At 41.3% G+C, this 24,107-nt stretch overlaps 1 pseudogene; it reads left to right on the top strand.

The window, feature by feature from the left end:
* Positions 1-1,282: 1,282 nt before the first annotated feature.
* The window catches only part of LOC106573137 (calcium-independent phospholipase A2-gamma-like), a 33,330-nt pseudogene continuing 10,505 nt past the window's right edge, over positions 1,283-24,107 (top strand).

Consider the following 24,107-nt stretch of genomic DNA (forward strand, 5'->3'; position numbering starts at 1 on the left):
AATTTAAGTCAAAACTGTAACTAGGCCACTCGGGAACATTCAATATCATCTTGGTAAGCAACTCCAGTTTAGATTTACCTTGTTTTTTAGGTTATTGTCCTGCTGAAAGGTGCATTTGTCTCCCAGTGTCTGTTGGAAAGCCGACTGAACCAGGTTTTCGCCTGTGCTTAGCTCAATTCCATTTATGTTTTTATCCTGAAAAACTTCCCAGTCCTTAACAATTACAAGGACACCCATACAAATGATGCAGCCACCACTATGCTTGAAAATATAGAGAGTGGTACTCAGTAATGTGTTGTATTGGATTTGCCCTAAACATGACACTTTGTATACAGGAGAAAATGAATACACCATCTAAGGTGTAATTAATAACTTCACCATGCTGAAAGGGATATTCAATGTCTGCTATCTACCAACAGGTGCCCTTCTTTGTGAGGCATTAGAAAACCTCCCAGGTCTTTGTGGTTGAATCTGTGTTTGAAATTCACTGCTCAACTGACGGACCTTACAAATAATTGTTTGTGTGAGGTACAGAGATGAGGTAGTCATTCATGAATCATGTTAAACACTATTATTGCATACAGAGTGAGTCCATACAACTTTTTCTGTGACTTGTTATGCACATTTTTAGTCCTGAACTTATTTAGGCTTGCCATAACAAAGAGGTTGAATGCTTATTGACTCAAGACATTTCAGCTTTTCATTTGTAATTCATTTGTAAACATTTCTAAATGTTGTGTGTAGGCCTTGAGACAAAATTCAGGCTGTAACACAACAAAACGTGGAAAAAGTTAAGGGTTGTGAATACTTTCTCAATGCACTGTATATTCCATGTGGTCAGGTGATGCTGGTGCTGGAGAAAGCTAGCAGTGATCTGTGCCTCTCACTGTGGTTGATTCATTAGTGGCCATTTTAATCCCAGTCAATGGCTGTGGATGGATCATCCCTGAGTAATGATGCCCATAACGGATTATCCTGCCGGCAATTAGTCTCCCATCCAGCCGCTCGCTTCTCTAAGCCTCAGACCTGGGTTCACTTCAAAGACTATTTGAAATCGTTCACTTAATTTATTTTGAGCATTTGCTCTAGGCTGCCTGGAGTGACAGATATGCAGGGTTATCCATTTTGGGACTATTCTATTGGACAATTAAGCCAGGCAAGCTCAATTAATTACAGATCAAGTATTTTCAATGATTTCAAATAGTATTTGAACCCAGGTCTGGTAAGCCCCAGACCCAAGCTGGTCCATGGGGGACTCGAAGAATGAGATTTACATTGTGGTTCCATTATTAGATAGCATCTTGGATTCCTTGTGGAGAGAGTGTCAAGGAAGGCTGTAGCGCTTATAGTGTATTTTTACAAGGGTGTGTGTTTATATATGTTTCTCCTCTAAAAATCTGTTGGTCTTAATAGCCTAACAAAGACGCATTTGTTAAATATACTTCCTTCGTCCTCCACGTGTGGCTGAATATCTTTCTCCTCTTCTCCTCCTTCTCAGGTGCCATCCTGGGCTTCATGCTGGGTGTGCTCCAGATCGCTCTAAATGATTGTGAGGAGCTTTACAGGAGCTGGGTTCTGACATCTTCAAGAAGAACGTCATCGTTGGCACCATCAAGATGGGCTGGAGCCATTTCTTCTACGACTCGCAGACCTTGGAGCAAATCCTCAAGTGAGTATGGAATAGAACAGGATAGCTTCATAAATTCAGAACAGCACAGCACGTTAATTTGGAGGAGATTGGAGGAGATTATCAAAGGTCCCTTCCTCGGTATGGATGAAACAAGGACAGAGGAAGCAAGGATTTGAAGACTAAGTAACATTATCAGACACAGCCTCCTAGTAACAAAACTCATTTTTCCTTCTCTCCCACAGAGAGAAAATGGGCTCTGATCTGATGGTGGAAACATCGAGAAACCCCAAATGCCCAAAGTTAAGCTTTGTCACATGGCATGACTCATTACACTGTCTGGAGTGTGGAGCTGGTGATCACACACACACACACACACACACACACACACACACACACACACACCCCACACACCCTCTCATGGATGGCAAGGTGGACAGTGAGAAAGAAGGCCCTCACGATCTCTTAAAGGTCCTAGTAGTTGTTTTTATTTCAACATCAAATCATTTCCGGGTAACAATTGAGTACCTTACTGTGATTGTTTTCAATTATAGTCAAAGGGAAATTTCACCAGCAAGAATTTTGCTAGGACTGTCTGGGAGTGGGCTGAGCGGGGAGGGGAAAACTGAAAATTAGCTTTTATTGGCAGAGAGATTTGGAACTCCCTTTCTTAGAGTGTTTTCACACGTAGTCCCTTTCAGCAAATGTTTGTGAACTCAGTGCAGTTTGCAGAATTTTTTGTGCAGTGTGAACACCCCAAAGGAACTCAAACTAACTGAACTGAGAGCCATCTCGAGAGGTGGTCTGAGTTTGGTTTTGGTTCGAGAGGTGGTCTGAGTTTGGGTTCCCTTTAATAGGGCAATGTGGACATAAAGCTCCCCAGGTTCCCTTGTCATTATTCCCGCTCCACACCTAGATTACCGCAACGTCGTTCCCCCTGGCATAAGCCCTCACATTGGTGCCACAAGAGAGAGAAAATGATGATGTGCAGGTTCAAGCAAAAAACATGTGCTGTTTTTGGATATTGATTAGCGATTGTCAAGGATGCTCAGAAATTCCAAAATATGTGTGGTTTTTAGTTCAAATGATTTGTTTTCAATATGTGATCTGTAGGCTAAGAGAGCTTCATAAGCTGTTTAGTCGATTGTGGGGTTTGAATAGTGTAAGAAGACAACAACATATTTGGTGAGAATCACAACATAAGGTACAAAATCTATTTTAGCTCTTAAAGGGGCAGTAGCCTACATTGTGTGTGCAAGTATAACATTATTTAATCTGCAGTTATTCTTCTCCTATTTATTCTGTTACCAATAATATTTGCATGTTAACAGTATCCTCGGATTACAATTATTGTCTTATCTTTTAACTAAATGCTATCTATTAGCTTCCAAAATATAAATAGGTGTATCTAGCTGTCTGATAACACATTCTGATGGAATGGCTTGTCCAGCACAATGTAAAAACCCAGAGTGCATTGAGTGAAAAAATATTGTTTCCTTTCTAAACATATCAATGTGAATTCAAAGAGGACTCGGATCACAAAATAGGTGAAGTGAACTGACAAAAGAGTTGAGTCCTCATTCAAGGGAAGGGTGCATTGAGAATACAAAGGTACAGTACCTGAGTTATTTAGCTATTTTTTTTTACTCCAGAGTTCACTTTAAAAGAGGCCTGAGATCAGTTCTTTTAAAGAGGATTATATGTGAAAACACCCTTGGTTTAACTTATTTTCCGCATGGTGATAACACCACGGAAGGCCTAAACTCCATCCTACCAAAACAGCCTGAAATTTCAAGCAGTCTTTTCAAACAGCTCTTACGCATAAAGGGCATTGTCAATCAAATCAAATCAAATGAAATTGTACTTGTCACATGCGCCGAATACAATAGGTGGAGACCTTACAGTGAAATGACTACTTACAAGCCCTTAATTAACCAACAATGCAGTTTTACATACACAGCTCTAAATGGCTGGTGGTCTATTATAATCAGATCACATTGTGACATCATGATGTGGTTCACCTGAACAGGTCTTCCACAAAAAGGGCATTGTCATAATTGTACAATTTCAGACCGTTATTCCACCTCATAGTGTGGAAATATCATAATGAAAACAGGAAAATCACGTATTTAACTGCATTGCCCCTTTAATAATGAGATCACTCAAAAAGCTTCTGGCCGGTGGCTAGCTGGCTGGCACGCACGCACACACACGTTTCGTTCTTCTATCCTCGTGGGGACCTAAAATTGATTTCCATTCAAAATCCTATTTTCCCTAACCCATATCCCTAACCTTGACACCTAAACCTAACTCCTAAGTTCCAATGGCGGTTGTAGCTTGTATGGCTCCCTGGGCGACCCCCCCCCCCCAAAAAAAGCACCATTCGGCACTAACTGTAATTTGGAACAACACAAATTAAAAATCATAACATTTAAAACTCTATAAATATAAAAAATATATACAAAATAAGAGTCATAAATATCAAAAAGAAGTAACAAAGACAAATAGAAACAAATGTGTGTTGATTTGGCACTCAAGCATCAATACATTACCCATCCCCCAACACTGTCAACCAAGGGTTAAGACTAAACCAATTCACCTTTGTGGTGTACAGACTAGTTTTATATTATTCTGAACGATTTTGCACAAACCAGCAAAAAAATGCAACAATATGTCTGTGAAACTATATATTCACAGTATTATGAATGAATTGTGGTTTATTTGGTAGCATTTCGTAGTGTGACTGATTATAAATAATTGCATTAGTACTGTACAAAGTTAGAGGTGCACTTTTTTATAGATTCCACCGCTCCCCCTACCTCGGGCTTCCAGTGGGGAGACCTGAGGTCAACCTACCCCACCCCCTCACCATCTCGTACTTCTGAGTGGGAGACCTTCCCAGGCAGTAGCCTGCCTAGCTCACAAGTGAGGACTTTGATCGATTTTAGATCCCCACAAGGGGACTTGTCATTGTCATATTATTGCTAAATCATGCATATGCCGTCCCTCCTATATCTGCTATGTGGATGGCGTGGATATAGCAACACATTCTATTAATATCACTCTTATTCAATACATGGTTATGTACATTTACATAACCAACATCACCAGCAGCTTATTGAATGGGGCCAAATGGAAAAACAACAAATATCATGTCATACCCTACTCCTACCTCCAGGTAGCATCATTGAGCACTCCTCTGAAGGCCTATGTGTTCAGGGAACCTCCAGCCAACCGAGCCAGGGGTGCACTCCCACTACCTCGGGTGCTATGAACACAAAATGTGGCAGGCAGTCAGAGCCTCCACCGCTGCCATGGGACCCGACCTCCATCAGGTAAGACCAGGACCGGGTTGGCTCACCAGAGAGCATTGGGGTCAACTGGGCTCTGATTTCTTGTAATTATTATTTTGTAAGGGTGAGGACCCTCTCTCATGCACTCTGTTTTTTTTCCTCACCCGTTCTCGTGCTCTCTGTTTTTTTCCTCATCCAGTCCCTGTACCCACTTTTCTATAATGAGCAGGGTGGGAACAGGCATTATAATTTATAGTAGAATACTTGAGGTTTAATCCTACTTCACTCAGCAGCAGCCTGTATTTAAAGGACTGAGTGACATTTATGGCCTCCCTCCAGTGTGTAGCCTAGTTCATATAATCCTGCAAAATCCCACTTCCCCTTCCCCATCCCTGTAATACACTTCCAGAGTTTTGGATTCATGTGAAAACCATCAGCGTAATGGTCTGGGTGTAGCTGGTGCTAAGCAGACAGGCGCAGGACAGCAGAGATGAGTAATAAAAGTAACTTTACTCAAAAATCACCAAATACATGTAGATATACCAAGCCCACACAAACGGACCGAAATACAAGAAACAACACGCACAAAACCATGGGGAAAACAGAGGGTTAAATAAATAACATGTAATAGGGGAATTGAAACCAGGTGTGTAAAACAAAGACAAAACAAATGGAAAATGAAAAGTGGATTGGCGATAGCTAGAAGGCCGGTGACGTCGACCGCCGAAGGCCGCCCGAACAAGGAGAGGGACCGACTTCGGCGGAAGTCGTGACAATCAGCATTTGTGCCTACAGTGCCTTCAGAAAGTATTCATACCTCTTGACTTATTCCACATTTTATTGTGTTAAAGCCTGAATTCAAAATAGGTTAAATATTTTTTCTCACCCATCTACACACAATACCCCATAATGACAAAGTGTAAACATGTTTTTAGAATTTTTTGCTAATTTATTGAGAAAAAAAACTTTCTATAAGGACCTTTGGTAGCGATTACAGCTGTGAGTCTTTCTGGGTAAGTCTCTAAGAGCTTTCCTCACCTGGATTGTGCAATATTTGTCCATTATTGTTTTCAAAATTCTTCAGTCTCTGTCAAATTGGTTGTTGATCATTGCTAGACAACCATTTTCAGGTCTTGCCATAGATTTTCAAATAGATTTAAGTAAAAACTGTAACTCTGACGGCTCTCACTCCAGTGTGGATTTGGCCTTGTGTTTTAGGTTATTGTCCTGCTGAAATGTGAATTCATCTCCCAGTGTCTGGTGGAAAGCAAACTGAACCAGGTTTTTCACTGCTCGACTGAGGAAACTTACAGATATGTGTGGGGTACAGAGATGAGGTAGTCATTAATAAATCATGTAAAACACTATTATTGCACACAGAGTAAGTCCATGACACTTATAATATCATCATTTTTATTCCTGAACTTATTTAGGCTTGCCATAACAAAGGGGTTGAATACGTATTGACTCAAGAAATTTCAGCTTTTCATTTTTTATTAATTTGTACAAATTTAGAGAAAAAAAGAATAATTCCACTTTGACATTATGGGGAATTGTGTGTAGGCCAGTGACAAAACATCTAAATTTAACCTATTTTAAATTCAGGCTGTAACACAAGAAAATTTGGAAAAAGTCAAGGGTTGTGAATACTTTCTGTACATCCTGAATCCTCTCCACTCAGCTATTTTACTCATCAATAATATAAACCCTTCTTCTGCCCCTGAATACCTTCCTAATTGAGTTGCACCCCCCCCCTTTGCCCTAGGATCAGCCTCAATTTGTCAGAGCATGGACTCTGCAAGGTGTCGAAAGCGTTCCACAGGGATGCATGCCCATGTTGACTCCAATGCTTCCCAGAGTTGTGTCAAGTTGGCTGGATGTCCTTTGGGTGGTGGACCATTCTTGACACTCACGGGAAATTGTGTTAAAAACCCAGCAGTGTTACAGTTCTTGTAACAAACCAATGTGCCTGGCACCTATTACCATACCCCATTCAAAGGCACTAAATATGTTGTCTTGCCCATTCACTCTATGAATGGCACACATACATAATCTTGTCTCCTCCTCTTCATCTACACCGATTGAAGCGGTTTTAACAAGTTATAGTGCATTCGGAAAGTATTCAGACCCTTGACAATTAAATCGTTTTTTCCCCCCTCATCAATCTACACACAATACCCCATAATGATGAAGCAAAAACAGGTTATTAGACATATTTGAAAATGTATTAAAAATTCAAAAATTCAAAAGTCTTCAGACCCTTTACTCGGTACTTTGTTGAAGCACCTTTGGCAGCGGTTACAGCCTCGAGTCTTCTTGGGTATGACACTACAAGCTTGGCACACCTGTATTTGTGGAGTTTCTCACATTCTTCTCTGCAGATCCTCTCAAGCTCTGTCAGGTTGGATGGGGAGCGTCGCTGCACAGCTATTTTCAGGTCTCTCAAGACATGTTCGATCGGGTTCAAGTCAGGGCTCTGGCTGGGCCACTCAAGGACATTCAGAGACTTGTCCCGAAGCCACTCCCACATTGTCTTGGCTGTGTCCTTAGGATTGTTGACCTGTTGGAAAGTGAATCTACTCTCCATTCTGAGGTCCTGACCACTCTGGAGCAGGTTTTCATCAAGGATCTCTCTGTACTTTGCTCAGTTCATCTTTCACTCGATCCTGACTAGTCTCCCAGTCCCTGCCGCTGAAAAACATCTTCTTGGTTACTTCCCTGACCAAGGCACTTCTCCCCCAATTGCTCAGTTTGGCCGGGCAGACAGTTCTAGGAAGAGTCTTGGTAGTTCCAAACTTCTTCCATTTAAGAATGATGGAGGCCACTGTGTTCTTGGGGACCTTCAATGCTGCATAAATGTTTTGGTGCCCTACCCCAGATCTGTGCCTCGACACAATCCTGTCTCGGAACTCTACGGACAATTCCTTTGACCTTGTGGTTTGGTTTTTGCTCTGACATGCACTCTCAACTGTGGGATCTTTATAAACAGGTGTGTGCCTTTCCAAATCCTGTCCAATCATTTTAATTTACCACAGGTGGACTCCAATCAAGATGTAGAAACATTTCAAGTATGATCAATGGAAACAGGATGCACTTGAGCTCAATTTCGAGTCTCATAGCAAAGGGTCTGAATACTTATTTAAACAAGGTATTTCTGTTTCTTATTTGTTATACTGTAAATGTGCATGCATTTCTAAAAACCTGTTTATGGGGTGGTGTGTGTAGAGTTATGAGGAAAACATTTACTTTAATCCATTTTAGAATAAGGCTGTAACGTAACAAAATGTGGAAAAAGTCAAGGGTCTGAATACTTTCAAAATGCACTGTATATCGACAAGGTCAGTCTATGTCATGGAAAGAGCATTCAAAATCCTATTTTCCTTAAACCCTAACCCTAAAAGGTACCCTAAACCTAACCACTAAACCTTTAACATAACCCTAATTCCACTTTTAATTGTAACCCAATGCTAAACCTAACCCCCAAGCTTAAAATAGCCTTTGTCCTCATGGGGACGTAGGAAATATCCCCATGAGGAAGAATTGTCCTTGTTTTACTATCCTTGTGGGACTGGGGGATTTTTAGGTCCCCACAAGGATAGAAGAACCCCCCCCCTCCACAAAGACCCTCCTCCACAAACATACACACACACCTTTTGAAATCTACATCCGTCTCGTTAAAACAGAGAAGCATGTGCTTGTTAAATCTCTCTTATCCCACTAAGTGCTAGCTAACTAGCACTACCTCTCACTGGGAAGGTGTGACACCTTAGGTAGTTAAACATATTTAAAATGACAACAGAGGTATACAATGTTCTTGTCATTGAGGGAGGAATTTTTGATTTTTTTTAATATTGTATAGTTGAGAAGGAAAAAGGAAAATAATGAAAGACAAGCATAGTAATTTTGAATTCTGTAAAGTAAGTGTGGAAGAGGTGAAAAAAAGTATTGCTGTTTATCATTAATGCCAAACCACCTGGTACTGACAATTTGGATGGAAAATTACTGAGGATGGTAACGAACTATACTACCGGTCAGAAGTTTTAGAACACCTACTCATTCAAGGGTTTTTCTATATTTTTACTATTTTCTACATTGTAGAATAATAGTGAAGACATCAAAACTATGAAATAACACATATGGAATAATGCAGAATAATGCAGAAAGCAAAAAAGTGTTAAATCAAAAAATGTTATTCAAATAGCCACCTTTTGCCTTGATGACAGCTTTGCACACTCTTAGCATTTGTTTAACACTTTTTGGATTCCATATGTGTTATTTCATAGTTTTGATGTTTCACTATTATTATTATACAGTGTAGAAAATAGTAGAAATAAAGAAGAATACTTGAATGAGTAGATGTTCTAAAACTTTTGACTGTTAGTGTATATTGCCACTGTTATTTGCCATAATTTCTATCTAAGCCTAGAGGAAAGTGTTTCCCCTCAGACCTGGAGGGAAGCAAAAGTAATTCCGCTATCCAAGAGTGTCAAATCACCCTTTCCAGCCAACCAATCAGCCTGCTACTGGCCCTTAGTAAACCTTTGGAAAAAATTGTGTTTGACCAGATACAATGTTATTTCACTGTAAACAGATTAACAACATACTTTAATCATGCTTATAGGGAAGGGCAATTAACATTTACTGCACTGACATGAATGACTGATGATTGGCTGAAATAAATTGATAATAAGAAGGTTGTGGAAGCTGTATTGTTAGACTTCAGTGCAGATTTTTACATTGTTGATCATAATCTATTGCTGAAAAAACATGTGTTATGGCTTTACATCCTATGCCATATTGTGGATTGAGAGCTACCTATCTAATAGAACACAGAGGGATTTCTTTAATGGAAGCCTCTAATGTAAACCAGGTATAGTGTGGTATACCTCAAGGCAGCTGTCTTGGCCCTCTACTGTTCTCTATTTTTACTAATGACCTACCACTAGCCTTGAATAAAGCCTGTGTGTCTATGTACACTGATGATTCAATATTATACACGTCAGCTACCACAGCAAGTGAAATGACAGCAACCCTTAACAAAGAGCTATAGTCAGTTTTAGAATGGGTGGCTAGCAATAAGTTAGTCCTAAATATATAAAAAACTAAAAGCATTGTATTTGGGACAAATCATTCACTAAACCCTAAACCTCATCTAAATCTAGTAATGAATAATGTGGCGATTGAGCAAGTTGAGGAGACAACTGCTTGGTTTAAGCCTAGATTGTAAGCTGACATGGTCAAGACATATTGATTCAATGGTTGCTAAAATGGGGCGAGATCTGTCCGTGATAAAGCTTTGCTCTGCTTTCTTGACATCCCAATCGACCAAACAAGTCCTATAGGGCCCTAGTTTTATCATACCTGGACTACTGCCCAGTTATATGGTCAAGTGCTGCAAAGAAGGACATATAGGCAAATTACTGTTGGCCTAGAACAGAGAAGACGGTCTGACCCTTAAATGTACACGGATGGCTAATATCAATAACATACACATCAATCTCTCCTGGTTCAAAGTAGAGGAGAGATTGACTGCATCTCTACTGGTCTTTGTGAGAGGTAATGACATGTTAAAAGTACCAAACTGTCTGTTCAATCGGTTAACACACAGCTCAGACACTCATACATACCCCACAATACATGCCACGGCCACCAGATGTCTCTATACAGTCCCCAAGTCCAGGACAGAGGCTACGAAATACTATATAGAGCAGGGCAGATTGACTCCCCCTCTTCACAGTACTGCACGCATTGTTAGCAGAAAACAGGGTCCCCCTTATAGAGAATTGCAAAAATGGCAATCTTCATGGTCAATCTTTGTGTAAATAAAACATTTTTTAGAAGACAATCATGGTACCAATAATTGCTTCTAATGCACCAAATACTTTTCCTTGAACTGATTATTTTGAAATCGCACACAGAAGACGTTATAAGGATAATTTAGTTGCTAATGACAGCCTGCAGTACTCCGGTCGACCTTCAACTTGGGTTACTCAATGAGAGGGGTCAGCACTGAGCTAGCCTGCAACGTCACTTCCTGGAGTAGCTCAAACTGCGCATGTTATTTCTCCATGAGACACCATCTTAACTGACTTCATTTGACTTCAATGCGCTATTGAGTCTTCACATAGTAATGAATGGTGTCACATGATCGATGGCTTTGTCATTGATATAGAGCCATGACTACATGGAACTCTTTTCCACCTCAGATAAGTCAAGCTAGCAGTGAAATCTGATTTAAAACATCACCTCACAACGCAGACTGTGAAGAGACAAACACACAGTGGTGATTTTAGCATGTAAATCTTGGTGGGAAAACAACATTTGTTGGGGGGCGATGCATGCCAGCAAAGCCACTACATAACACAACACTAAACAATACATTAATTGCACTATAACGGTGACAAACAGTGCCCACAAACTGTTAGGGCCTAAAAAAAGCTGTCACAACAGCAGGGTCCCAACAGCAGTCCCAACACCTTTCCACTGCTACACCTGGCTACCAGCAGAGCCTTGTCCCGCAGTGAAACAGTTCATTCAGCCTCATTACCTGCCTTTTAAAAAAACATAGCTGATATGGCTGACTTGTTTAAACAAATTTGGTTTCTACTAACAATTGAGATGTACAAACTATGGCATAAGGGGACAACAAGCGGATAAGAGGCAATCCATCATTTCGATTAAGACGTTAATGAGCGAGTTAGGACGGACGTAGTCAATATAAGTATTTGTTCAGCACTTTTGAAATGTACAGCAACAGGATTCAGAACATGGGCTGTTCTTACAGTATTCTCCCTGTATACCAAATCGGAACCTTTGGGAAAGTAAAGGGGGCATATAAGCAGACGATGAAATTACAATATTATATGATTACATTTCTCTAAAACAGGTTATAGGCTACATGTGCATCACCAAGTCAGAACAATAGGCAAAATTAAGAGGTGACAATAGACCAAATTCTTAGGGTGAGGCACATGGACTACTAACAGCTTACTACACAACATACGCTTCGTATTACTTTCTTAGCTACAGTATACATATCTCCTTGGCATATTACATAATTTATGCAGCAGCATGCAAGACATTTTTGGACTCACCTTGTTGTGCTCTGCTCACTTGAACAGGAAGGCAGTCCTTTGTGGGCAAATTTACTCATCAGACTTTGACATCAAATTCTGGCATTCTCTGGATTTATGGTGCTTTCAAGACAACTGGGAACTCTGAAAAAAACAAGGTCAAATCATGATATCGTCAGTGATCTTCAGGTCGTAGCTCTAGAATGAGACCTGAGCTCCCAACTTACAATTCCGAGTTGGATGATCGTTCAAAAGGTATTTTCCCAGTCGGAGCAATTTTTTTCCCGTGTTCCCAATTGTCTTGAACTCACTGAAATCAGATTTCCCAGTTCCGAGTTTCCAGTTGTTTTGAGCGTGGCAGAATTCATGCTGGATTGACAGCAAGGCCAATGTTAAAAGTTTATCATTTTAAGCTTGTAAAAGAGACCCTTAAACCCAGACTTGGGACCACACACCCACTCCACTGAATAGCAGGCTAGTGATTCCTTTGCAATGCTTGCAGTTAGCCACTGATTCTTCCAAACCACTCATTGTTGAATTTGCAATTTCCAACTTGTTGTGTAATGTTTATGTCCAATGGCCGATGAACACCAATATGTTTTATCTGTAAATGCTCTTCATATGACAAGAGTTAAAAAGCATTTGCCAGTAGATTGTTGACTTGATTCATGATGATGACTGCTAGCAAAGATTTTTAAAGTATGATATTGACGTGATCAGTCCAATCAAAGCCTCTGTAGATATAACGTGATTTGACCACATTTTATCTGTGGCCAATGACCTTGAGCCTTCTTGGATGGGCACATCTAACGTAACTTTATGGCAGCACCCAAGGGGCTTGAATTTTTGAGCTCTACCCATAGACTTGGAGGTGACGTAGTGTCCCCATGAGTGACAGAACACTGAGCCAATCACGGCGCAACTAGAGAACATTACCAACCCCTACGCTCTGTATTTTCTGCTGGCTGCCCCACCACCACAGAAAGCACTGAGCTAGGTTGAAACACCTGCATTTTGGAGCAAAAGAGAAGCAAGAAAGCAAAAATATATTATTTAAGCTAAAAGGTGGGGCTCGAAACACACGCTCTAAAACAGCCACATATTATTCTTAGTAATGCAATGTAGTATTGCTACATTGTAACGTAATAATGGAATAATGTACATTTGTAAAATACACAATGTTTTGTTTGATGTAATGTTTTATCTCTGTTTGGACCCCTGGGAGAGTATCTGCTGCCTTGGTAACAGCTAATGGGGATCCTAATAAAATGGTACATACTAAATTGTCATCCACTACTGCTGTCAAAAAAAGATCTAAGATAAGTGAAACTGAAATGTTACGTACATTTAAATTCAAGCTGTGAATATATGAACTTTCCATCGTATGTAGGATGTTTTTCAGTAAGGGTAATATACAGTTGAAGTCGGAAGTTACATACACTTAGGTTAGAGTCACTGAAACTCGTTTTTGAACCACTCCACAAATTTCTTGTTAACAAACTATAGTTTTAGCAAGTCGGTTAGGACATCTACTTTGTGCATGACACAAGTCATTTTTCCAACAATTGTTTACAGACAGATTATTTCACTTATAATTCACTGCATCACAATTCCAGTGGGTCCGAAATGTACATACACTAAGTTGACTGTGCCTTTAAACAGCTTAGAAAATTCCAGAAAATTATGTCATGGCTTTAGAAGCTTTCTTATAGGCTATTTGACATAATTTGTGGATGTATTTCAAGGCCTACCTTCAAACTCAGTGCCTGTTTGCTTGACATCATGGGAAAATTAAAAGAAATCAGCCAAGGCCTCAAAAAAATTTTGTAGACCTCCACAAGTCTGGTTCATCCTTGGGAGCAATTTCCAAACGCCTGAAGGTACCACGTTCATCTGTACAAACAATAGTACGCAGGTATAAATACCATGGGACCACGCAGCCATCATTCCGCTCAGGAAGGAGACACGTTCTGTTTCCAAGAGATGAACATACTTTGGTACGAAAAGTGCAAATCAATCCCAGAACAACAGCAAAGGACCTTGTGAAGACGCTGGAGGAAAGAGGTACAAATGTATCTATATCCATAGCAAAACGAGTCCTATATCAACATAACCTGAAAGGCCGCTCAGCAAGGAAGAAGCCACTGCTCCAAAACCGCCATAAAAAAGCCAAACTACGGTTTGCAACTGCACATGGGGACAAAGATCGTACTTTTTGGAGAAATGTCCTTTGGTCTGATGAAACAAAATAGAACTGTTTGGCCATAATGACCATCGTTATATTTGGAGGAAATAGGGGGAGGCTTGCAAGCCGAAGAACACCATCCCAACCGTGAAGCACGGGGGTGGCAGCATCATGTTGTGTTCACAAAATAGATGGCATCATAAGAAGAAAAATGATGTGGATATATTGAAGCAACATCTCAAGATATCAGTCAGGAAGTTAAAGCTTGGTCACAAATGGGTCTTCCAAATGGACAATGACCCCATGCATACTTCCAAAGTTGTGGCAAAATGGCTTAAGGATAACAAAGTCAAGGTATTGGAGTGGCCATCAGAAAGCCCTGACCTCAATCCTATAGGAAATGTTTGGGCAGAACTGAAAAAGCGTGTGCGAGAAAGGAGGCCTACAAACCTGACTCAGTTACACCAGCCCTGTCAGGAGGAATGGGCCAAAATTCACCCAACTTATTGTGGAAAGCTTGTGGAAGGCTACCCGAAATGTTTGACCCCAGTTAAACAATTTAAAGGCAATGCTACCAAATACTAATTGAGTGTATGTAAACTTCTGACCCACTGGAAATGTGATGAAAGAAATAAAAGCTGAAATACATCATTCTCTCTACTATTATTCTGACATTTCACATTCTTAAAATAAAGTGGTGATCCTAACTGACCTAAAACAGGGTATTTTTACTAGGATTAAATGTCAGGAATTGTGAAAAACTGAGTTTAAATGTATTTGGCTAAGGTGTATGTAAACTTACGACTTCAACTGTATGTATTTCCCAGGAGGTTGGTGGCACCTTAATTGGGGAGGATGGGCTCGTGGTAATGGCAAGAGCGGAGTGAGTGGAAAGGCATTAAATACATCAAACACACATGGTTTCCATGTGTTTGATGCCATTCCATTTGCTCCGTTATGAGCCGTCCTCCCCTCACCAACCTCCACTGATGTATTTAAGTAGTTAGGCTAGATTGGAGTTAGCATGGAGCAATAAAATCATGACAAATTTCGCATTTCCATAAAGTCTTTCACAATTTCATCATTTCTCAAGTCCATTAAGCAATATTTAAAAGCCCCACCAGCTGTCAACACCCTTCTTTTGGTTGAGTGGGTGTTTTTCTGAAAGGGGCACTGGTCCAAATAAAGCGTCAGTGGAGCATAAGGTGGCGTCTTTGTGTGTGATCTCAGGATTCCCCAGGGAGGGAGTCATCTCGCCCTTTTCCATAAGTCGCCCTACCCACAGAGTATTCCATTGACTCCCAACTCCGCAACAATCACCTTTCTGTTTCGGAAGTGCCAGAACACGGTCATGTCCGTGTGCTGAACGAACGCTGGAATTGTGGAATTATCAAGCAGCTGTTTGAAGAATGTTTTGATTGTCCCTTATTATGTATTTCCAGTTTCTGATTCAAATGGCCTGGAATGGCGGAAATTGTAAACTCTAATTGTAAACTGGGGCAGAATTCTGATTCTAGAATTGTGGTAAACAACATAGGAGAAATACTGTGACTGGGAGCAATACCTTTGAAGCAGAGTAGCTATAACTCTATCACAGCACACCACTTGTCACCACAACCATGGAGAAAATGCCTCTGAGACAGAGAAAGAAAGAAAGAAAGAAAGAAAGAAAGAAAGAAAGAAAGAAAGAAAGAAAGAAAGAAAGAAAGAAAGAAAGAAAGAAAGAAAGAAAGAAAGAAAGGAGAGAAAGAAAGGAGAGAAGAGGAGAAGGAGTGAGGAGCCTTTTCCACATTAAATCCTGTGTTATCTCTGCTCTGAAGACCACATAAAAATAAGTCTTCAGAAGTTGACAAAGGATGCCAGGGATGCCAGCCAGGGAATGCCATGCATGGAGAAGGCCCTATGATTCTCCTTGCGTTGGTTGCCATGGCGTCTCCCTTGGCGGTGGGCAGGAATGGGGCATGTTTGTGTGTGCCCATCTCCTCCCTCAGTCTTTGACAGATGCCTCAGAACCCTGGGATCACAGCACACACACACAGCCACATGTTTGTGCCCACCTCCTCCAGTCTTTGACAGAGAAAGACCTCAGAGCCCAGGGATCAAAGCAAGGGGCTGAGAGCCTCCCACATGGCGCCATCCCAAACAGAAAGATCCCTCACAGGAATGGAGGCTGTCACCTCTGTACTTCGAGTACACACCATCACTGTCACTCACATGGATAGGGGAGGAGAGACTTGTTCCTATACAGAGAACTCATAACTCAGAGAGAGAGGGTTTGTTGGTGTGAGTAATCAAAATCTTCCATAAAATTCCGTTAAACAAGATATTTGAGCTATGTGTTTTCACCTCTCTTCAAGTACCAGTGTACTAACCAAATATCGAAAATGTGGGCTATTGTCAAGTATTGCTAGTAAACTTGGTGGAGTTGTCTTCTTCACCTTTCCGTGATGTTCTCATTGGAAAGAAAGGGTGCTGTTATTGGTGCTTTCAGCTCAGTCTGCCTCATCTCCTCTCCTCCTCAGGGCCAGCTCTCCTCCTGTGTTAAAGGCCCGGTGCAGTCCAAAATATGATTTTCTTGTGTTTTATATATATTTCCACACTATGAGGTTGGAATAATACTGTGAAATTGTGAAAATAATTTTAGTGTAAGAGCTGTTTGAAAAGACCACCTGAAATTTCAGCCTGTTTTGGTGGGATGGAGTTTTGGCCATCCACGGTGACATCACCATGCAGTAAATTAGTTAATATACTGATAAGAGAATTATCTAATAAAGGTAAATGAATCAATAATCCATTATGAATTAGTAGTTATGTAGCATGGATAATGAATAATCAATGTACTAAACGTTAGTCCCATAAAGTCTCGAGAAATGTGTGTGAGATACCGGGAGTAGCCTTCAAGGTTCTCCTAATCTATGGGGAAAGGAACAGGCGGTGCTGGAACAGTGCTGGAACAGAGGTGGGAGGTCAAGGAAGAGATACTGTTCACCTACTGTTTGTGCGTATGTGTGTGCATAGGTTATCTACGGTTGGCGTGGAGGTGTGTGTGTAAGCGGAGAGAGAGGATTAAATGAACATCTTTTTGCATGTTGGGCAGAACGTTCTCTGAATAAAGCCGTATGAACCTTTTGCAGAAAGCTGAGTCCTTGCCTAACTATTAACCCAGTGTCTTACAAACCCTGGGGATTAGTCAAGGCTTATTGATTGTTAATTATTATCATTAGGATATCATTTTATTTTTACATATACCAATAAGAAAGATAGTTCCAAACCTCTCTCTGTTTTCTCCTCCCCACTCAGACCACTCCCAGACAGTCCTAGCAAAATTCTTGCTTTAGAAATTCCCCTTTGCTAAGAACATAAGATTTTTTGTTTTTGACCATTTTAATTGAAAACAATCACAGTAAGGTACTTAATTGTTACCCCGAAATCAAATAAAATACAATTGTATTGGTCACATACACATGGTTAGCAGATGTTAATGCGAGTGTAGCGAAATGCTTTTGCTTCTCATTCCGACAATGCAGTAATATCTAACAAGTAATCAAACAAATTCACAACAACTACCTCATACACACAATGTAAAGGGATGAATAAGAATATGTACATATGGGTGAGCGATGACAGAGCGGCGTAGGCGAGATGCAGTAGATGGTATAGAATACAGTATATACATATGAGATGAGAAATATAATATGTAAACATTATTAAAGTGGCATTATTTAAAGTGACTAGTGATACCTTTATTAAGGTCCCATCTGTAAATAGCCCACCCAACTACCTCATCCCCATATTGTTATTTATTTTCCTATTTTGCACCCCAGTATCTCTACTTGCACATCATCATCTGCACATCTATCACTCCAGTGTTAATGCTAAATTGTAATTATTTCGCCACTATGGCCTATTTATTGCCTACCTCCCTAATGTTACTACATTTGCACACACTGTACACAGAGTTTTCTATTGTGTTATTGACTGTATGTTTGTTTATTCCATGTGTAACTCTGTGTTGTTGTGTTTGTCGCACTGCTTTGCTTTATCTTGGCCAGGTTGCAATTGTAAATGAGAACTTCTTCTCAACTGGCCTACCTGGTTAAATAATGGGGAAATAAAAAATAATTATATCTAAATAAAATAAAGTCAATTTTATTAAAGTGGCCAGAGATTTGAGTCTGTATGTTGGCAGCAGCCTCTCTATGTTAGTGATGGCTGTTTTACAGTCTGATGGCCTTGAGATAGAAGCTGTTTTTCAGTCTCTCAGTCCCAGCTTTGATGCACCTGTGCTGACCTCTCCTTCTGGATGATAGCGGGGTGAACAGGCAGTGGCTCGGGTGGTTGTTGTCCTTGATCTTTTTTGGCCTTCCTGTGACATCGGGTGATGTAGGTGTCCTGGAGGGCAGGTAGTTTGCCCCCGGTGATGCGTTGTGCAGACCTCACTACCCTCTGGAGAGACTTGCAGTTGAGGGCGGTGCAGTTGCCATACCAGGTGGGATACAGCCCGACAGAGTGATTGTGCATGTGTAAAAGTTTGTGAGTGTTTTAGGTGACAAGCCAAATTTCTTCAGCCTCCTGAGCCTTCTTCACCACACTGTCTGTGTGGGTGGACCATTTCAGTTTGTCCATGATGTGTACGCCGAGGAACTTAAAACTTTCCACCTTCTCCACTACTGTCCCGTCGATGTTGATGGGGTGGGTGCTCCCTCTGCTGTTTCCTGAAGTCCACGATCATCTCCTTTGTTTTGTTGACGTATGCTGAGCTGTAGTCAATAAACAGCATTCTTACATAGGTATTCCTCTTGTCCAGACGGAATCGGGCAGTGTGCAGTATGATGGCGATTGCATCGTCAGTGGACCTATTGTGGCGGAAAGCAAATTGGATTGGGTCTAGGGTATCAAGTCGGGTGGAGGTGATATGATCTTTGACTAGTCTCTCAAAGCACTTCATGATGACAGAAGTGATTGCTACGGGGCAATAGTCATTTAGTTCAGTTACTTTAGCTTTCTTGGGTACAGGAACAATTGTGGCCATCTTGAAGCATGTGGGAACAGCAGACTGGGATAGGGATTGATTGAATACGTCCGTAAACACACCAGCCAGCTGGTCTGCGCATGCAATGAGGACGCGCCTAGGGATGCCGTCTGGGCCGGCAGCCTTGCGAGGGTTAACACATTTAAATGTTTTACCCACATTGGCCACGGAGAAGGAGAGCCCACAGGCTTTGGTAGCGGGCCGTGTCAGTGGCACTGTATTGTCCTCAAAGCAAGCAAAGAAGTTGTTAATTTGTCTGGGAGCAAGACATTGATGTCCGCGAAGGGGCTGGTTCTCTTTTTGTAATCTGTGATTGACTGTAGACTGTAGATATGATATTGAGATAAAAACGGCTGCATTGGACCTTTAAGCATTTAGTGCTGCGCCTGGAGGAAGAGGGAACTTTTCAAGCTGGCTACTATCCATCTACTGTATCCTCTTGTTCTCATATAGACGGTGTTGCGCTGTCCCCTGGTACACACATTCACTTGGTTATTGTCCACATTCACACACACATTTTCTCCCTCTTTCTTTCTCCTCTCGTATACACACACACACACACACACACACACACACACACACACACACACACACACACGCACACGCACACACACTTCTTGATTGCGCTGACACACTTCTTTAGGGATTAGGCCAGTCCACTGATTACATTGACTGACTGACTACTGTGTGAAAGACTGCCTCCCTCAATCCCTCTCTTTATCCCTCCATCCCTCCTTCCCTATCCCCCTTACCCCTCACAGTACTGCCTCTGCACCTAACAGCACTCTCTCTGTGGTGGCTCAAATGAGATTTCCTCAAAGAAATCTCTGCATTAAGTCTGCTGTTTTAAAGACGGGCCATCAATCTTACGCTTGTATTAATGCATTCATATGCGCACGCACGTTCAGCCACTTAAGCCCATACTTCCATTGGTCTCACCTGGGAAATTATCGATATATTGCTCTGGTAAATCTATTCACTTTTCTTATTATGATAGACGGTGAAAATCTACCATTGGAATATGAGGTAGCCAATTGACCTATTCATGACATGGTGGGTAGAGACCAATCAGATATTATAGGGAGAAGCCACGCCCATTTAGAATTTCAACTGCTGCCACACGCTCCAATCTCAGGGGTCTCAGCAGGAGTGCTTTAATATTCAGTGTGCGTGTGAGAGAGAAAAAGAGAAAGAGGAAGAGGGAATCAAGGCATGTGTGAGAGAGAAGGGGGGAAGGTGGCTCTCAATGGCAATAGCTCTCAATTGCTTTTCCTGGCCTGAGGGCATAGTTGGCTCTCTCTATCTTTCTCTCCCATACAGAGTCCCTGATCCCTCTCCATTTGCCGCCTGGGATGACAACTTGAACCTCATTCGTACCCCTCTGTCCTCTTGGGTCAAAGGTCAAAGAGAAAAACCGGGCTGTGCAATTACATAATGTGGCATGGAGACCTCTATCCTGACCTGGGCACTCCGAGACCGTGACAGTCATCGTGACAGTCATCACACTAACACCATTGTCTGTCTATCTCATCCTTATTGGTGACAGGGACTATATAGATGATATGTTATCCGGACAATTAATTCATTGAACGGAAAGATTTATTCACTTGATCGGATGGATGGACATTATTTACTAAGGAAGGTTGTATATCTTCTTGAACAAACACCCTTGATTGGCAAACCTTGTTCGATATACATGTGATTACGTAGCTGAGATACAATTTTATCTGGACAATTGATGAGTTGAACAGACAGATGAATTCACCTGATTGCATAGTGAACGTGATTTATATCTGTTGGAGCATAACAACCTGGGTTGAAGGGGAAGACTCACGCTAAACCTCATTCAATATACACGTGACAGCGTCGCTGAATATGACAACGGAGGCTGAATGATCAGCTCATTATAACAGAGCTGCTGTTGTGACACACTGGGTAGCATCCATCAGATAGTCCACGACTTATGTAACCTTTCCCCAATTAAACCTTATTCAGAGGGAAATAATCCTCACTGCCAAAGGCTCCAGCTCGGCCAAAAGCCCCTTTAGCCCCTTGGCTGGCCAAGCCCTGTCTGAGATGGACGCTCTGATAGGAACTTCTAATGACCAGAGCTGCCTCCCAAATGGCAACCTATTACCTATGTAGCGCTACTTTGACCTGGGCCCAGAGTGCTTGAGTCAAAAGTAGTGCACTATATCAGGAATAGGGTGCCCTTTGGGATATAGACAAGAGCAGCTGACCTGGAGCTGAAGCTGAGAAGGAGAGTGAATGCCCTGTTGAACACATGTACTGGACCAGGCTCTTTGGACCAGAGTGTCCCCTGCGTGCCCCTCTGTTGGGACCGCTCAACTTGGCCCTCACACAAGGCTACTATTGGAGCATAGCCGAGAGAAAGGGAAAGAAAGATGAAGAGAGAGAGACGGGGATAACTCAGAGGCACACATTTAGATTGAGGAGGAAGTTGCTAATAGGAGCTAACAAACACTGATGCGTGAAATGACTTTTGCTGATCACAACGATAGATAGCATAACACCCCTTTCCCATTTAAAGCCCCCTCTAAAAATGGCTTAGTGGAACAATGAAGATAAGCCAATAACACTTGGCAGTGACGGTAGCAGAATGAATTGTACTGTATGTAGGAACTAACCATCCTTTAAATTGTACCTTCTTGTTTTAATTCTATCCTTTCATCATCTTACTGGTACTGGAACTTATATTCCGCAACTTGTTTACACATACATAAATCATTCAGTTTAAATTCCTGGGGTTTTTAGCAGTGAAACATGCTCCCCGGGGTGCAGTGTAGAGCCCAATTAGCTAGTAGGAATCTCATTTTAGTCAGGCCATAGCAAAAGGAAAGAAGCAGATTTGTGAATCAGCCATTAATGCCTGAAGGAGAGAGCACAACACCCAAGGAGGGATTAGCCCCAGGAGGTATATGAGTATGAAGGCACTCGTTTAGCAGCAGACCAAAGTATACACTGAGTCAGTGGAGGCTCTTTAGAGGAGGACGGGGAGGACCATCTTTCTCAGTGAATTTCATACAAATAAAAATGGTAAAACATTAAAAAAGGATATCTCTTTTAGATAAAATTATACTAAATATACTCACCAGATAATTTATTAAAACACACTGTTTTGCAGTAGCCTCAACAGCACTCTGTAGGGTAGCGCCATGGAGTAGCCGGAGGACAGCTATCTTCCGCCCTCCTCTGTATACATTGACTTCAATAAAAAACCTAGTAGGCTCATAGTGCTCACCCCCTTCCATTGACATACAGTGTAATTATGACAACTCCCAGAGGACGTCCTCCAACCTATCAGAGTTGCAGCATGAACTGACATGTTGTCCACCCAATCAAAGTATCAGATAATTCATCTAGAACTGAAAGCTACAGCTAGATAGCATTGCAGTGCATAAAATGTGGTGAGTTGTTGACTCAAAGAGGGAGAAAGACAATAGTTAACCAGTTTTTACTTTCAGTTTCACTTACTTAGCTAGCAGATGCAGCTAGCTAGTTTAGCCTACTCAAACAACCTGCTTAAACAGAGGGCTGCTATGTTAGCAAGCTGGCTAGGACTATCCAACACCACACTGGAACTCTTCCAAGTCAAGGTAAGCTATTGGTTTTACACATTGAAGTCCACAAGCAAAGGGAAAAGGTGAGAGAAGGAGAGAGCATAGATGCCAGAAATAATACAACATGGCTGCTATAAAAGTGAACCGTGTTTACGTGTGATCAGGGATGTGTTCATTCCGCCAATTCTGTTAAAAATGTTTCTTAAACGGAAGCACATGGGAAACTGTTGAGTGTAAAAAAAACAGCAGCTTTGTAGTTCTTCACACACTCAAACCGGTGCCCCTGGCACTTAAATATTTTGTCTTGCCCATTGTCATAGCGTTTGCTGTCATTAAATGTGAAGACTGTTATATTATCAAACCAATTCTCAATGTGTAGTTATTCCTTACGCGATTAAACTAATCATGCAACTTTAATTAACTAGGAAGTTGGGGCACCAAGGGAAAATGTTTATAGTCTCTATTTCCCGAATTAACTTGTAAGATATTTTCATATCTTATCGACCTTCTATTAATGTATTATTACCTCATCAATCTCATTCCTGAATGTCGCAAACCCTTGGATATCTGCCTGAACTCTAGCATCATAAATCATGAATCAGCGATATACAAATTGTCTTAATTATTTATTTACTAATCAATAACAGAATTACATAAATACACACACAATAGTTATACATTGGTTACTGACATAATACACTGAAAAGTCCCTAGTGGGCTAAGCCAAAATGACGGCTTGGTAGACAAAGGAAAGGGGTGAAGCCAGCTCAAGAGCGGGAAACTCAGAGTGGACCCCCGTACATACACTACACTCATAAAAATGCTTATACTTTGAACACGAACACCCGCTCATTCCAAAAGAAATGGCAATTTACATTTTTACGAGTGTATGGCTTTGTTGTCCCTCTCTGCGATCGCCGGTCCGTCTGCTGGATACATTGTCGATGGAAAGTATCTGGTTTGTCCACCAGAGATCAAAGTCTTTCGGAGTTGTAGCATACGTCAGAATAACATTCGGTCGTTCGTCCGGTTGTGTTTACCAGATTAAAGTATTTAAACAGCCGCAGCCTGAATAATTGTTCTTTAGTTTGTAGATTTCTTAACCATTTCAACGTGGGAATGATCTCCATGTTCTCTGGTCTTGTCCTTTGGTAGAGTTGCCAACCATTTCAACATGTAGCAACAGCTTCCATGTTCTCTGGTCTTGTCCTTTGGTAGAGTTGCCAACCATTTCAACATGTAGCGACAGCTTCCATGTTCTCTGGTCTTGTCCTTTGGTAGAGTTGCCAACCATTTCAACATGTAGCGACAGCTTC

Source organism: Salmo salar, chromosome ssa16, assembly GCF_905237065.1.
Source record: "Salmo salar chromosome ssa16, Ssal_v3.1, whole genome shotgun sequence".
Classification (NCBI taxonomy): domain Eukaryota; kingdom Metazoa; phylum Chordata; class Actinopteri; order Salmoniformes; family Salmonidae; genus Salmo; species Salmo salar.